Here is a 2,552-nt window from a genome sequence, read left to right on the forward strand (position 1 = left end):
GCCTTAGCCGCTTGAGCCACAGGCGCCGAGCCTATAGGTGGATTTTTTAATTAAATCATAACTGTGTACATTAATGCATTTACGGGGTACAATGTGCTGCTTTCATGTACAATTTGGAATGCTTACATCAAACTGGTTAACATAGCTAGAAAGGGCTTTAATCCTCAGATTGTCCTTCCTCGTGGGTACAGCTGGGCACCAACTGTGCCCCAACCGTGCCCCAACCCAACAAAGCCTGGAGGTTTCCTCTCCAGAGCAGGTAGAACCCAGGGTCTCTGAAGTGGGGCCACCAGACACTAATGAGGGAGGGGTTCTACACCCCGCCTGAATGTGGGACGCCCTGGTCCCTCATTCCCACTTCTCTGACCTTCTTCCCCCTCTGGCTCCCAGAACCCTGGGGTCAGGTCTCAACTCTCCAGAAGTCTCAGGAGACTCCAGAGTTTGCTTCTTTCAATCTCTAAATAAACACAAACTTTATGGTCACCCTGTATATTAATGACAGGCATGTTGCTACTCTTTCCTCCTTGTTTTAGTTTTCTTCTCCCTGCATAGCTTCTGTGTCCTCTGAATTGCTTTTTCTTTACTTGTATTAGTTCTGCCTTTTAGCTTAGAATCAGACCAACCAAAAATAGAATACCAAAATATGCTGGCCTTGGGGATTGCCCAGTGGAACTCCCCAACCAAGTTTTTTACATTGAACCCTTGAGTCAACAAGGCATCACATCCCCGACACAGCGCTTCTCACCAGCTTGTTTTAAAAATTGTACTTTTTTGGCTCGGAGACTCGCTTGAGCCCAGGAGTTGGAGGTCGCTGTGAGCTGTAATGCCACGGCACTCTGCCCAGGGTGACAGCTTGAGGCTCTGTCTCAAAAAAAAAAAAAAAAAAAGAAAGAAAGAAACATGTATGAGCTGGACTCAGTGGCTCATGCCTGAAATCTCAGCATTTTTGGAAGACAAGATGGGAGGATCACTGAGGCCAGGAGTTCAAGATTAGCCTGGGCAATATAATAAGACATCATTTCTAAAAAAAAATAGAAAAATTAGTCAGGTGTTGTGGTGTGTACCTGTAGTCTCACCTAACTTGGGAGGCTGAGGCAAGAGGATTGCTAAAGGCCAGGAGTTTGAGGTTGCTGTGAGCTATGATGACACCACTGCACTCTAACCAGGTCAACAGAGTGAGACCTTGTCTCAAAAATAAATAAATAAATAAATAAATAAATAAACTCTGTTACAAAGGGAGACAAAAGTAGGCTTGAGTGGTGATTTCTAGTCAAAGATGAAGCATTGAACACACACACATAACTTCTCTGTGTCCTAAAACACCATTAAAAGGCTAGTGAATAGTGAGCCCAGTGGCTCACACCTGTGATCCTAGTATTCTTGGAGGCTGAAGATGAGAGGATCCCTTGAGCTCTGGAATTCGAGACCAGCCTGAGCAAGAGCAAGACCCCATCTCTACCAAAAATATACAAAATTAGCCAGGCACTGTGTGGGCACCTATAGTCCCAGATGCTCAGGAGGCTGAAGCAAGAGGATTGCTTTAGCCCGGGAGTTTGAGGTTGCTGTGAGTTAGGCTGACACCACAGCACTCTAGCCTGGGTGGCACATATTCAGTCTCAAAAAACAAAAACTAAACCAAACCAAACAAACAACAACAACAAAAAAGGATAGTGGGTAGATATTTTTAAGGTGTGTGTATCAGTCTTGTATTGCTGCCATAACAAATTACCATAAACTTAGATGACTGAACTCAAACAAATTAATTCCTATAGTTCTGTATGTCAGAACAAACACACATCTCCCTGGCCTAAAATCAAAGTGTTGCTAGGACTGCTCTAGAAAGCTCCTTCTGGAAGCTACAGGGAAGAATCCATTTCCTGGACTTTTCCAGCTTCTAGAAGATACCTGTGTCCCTTGGCCCGTGGCTTCCTCCCTCTAGCAAGGTGCATTGAATCTCTCTGGGCCTAAGCCTCACTTCACCCAGCATCCCCTGACTACAGCTGGGAAAGGTTTTCAGGATTTATGTAATTCAACTGGGCTCACCTAAATAATTCAGAATACTCTTCCCATCTCAAGGTCCTTAACACACCTTTGCAAAGTCTCTTTTCCCACAGAGGTAACATATTCACAGGTTCTGGGGATTATGACACGACATTTGGGAGGGGCATTATTCTGCCTACCAGAGTACAAATCAGCAAGAAGAAATCAACTGAAAAGGGGGACAATAGCGACACCATTTTGAGGTCTAGAAGGCAGATAAATGTGTAGTAGCTGACTTAGCAGACAGGAAATTGCTCCTTAAGTGAACCCTAAACTGGTAGTGGAGAAGCCAAGAACCCTAGAATTTACCCCACAAAGCCCCTCAAAAGGTGCCCATATTAATAGACTATGTACTTCTGGAAGGAGCTGGGCTAAAACCCAGGAAGGTTGGTTTAGAAAGGGATTTTTTTTTTTTTTTTGAGACAGAGCCTCAAGCCGTCCCCCTGGGTAGAGTGCTGTGGCATCACAGCTCACAGCAACCTCCAACTCCTGGGCTCAAGCGAGTCTCCTAC

This window comes from Otolemur garnettii, unplaced genomic scaffold, assembly GCF_000181295.1.
Source record: "Otolemur garnettii isolate 467f Iridium unplaced genomic scaffold, OtoGar3 scaffold00096, whole genome shotgun sequence".
Classification (NCBI taxonomy): Eukaryota; Metazoa; Chordata; class Mammalia; order Primates; family Galagidae; genus Otolemur; species Otolemur garnettii.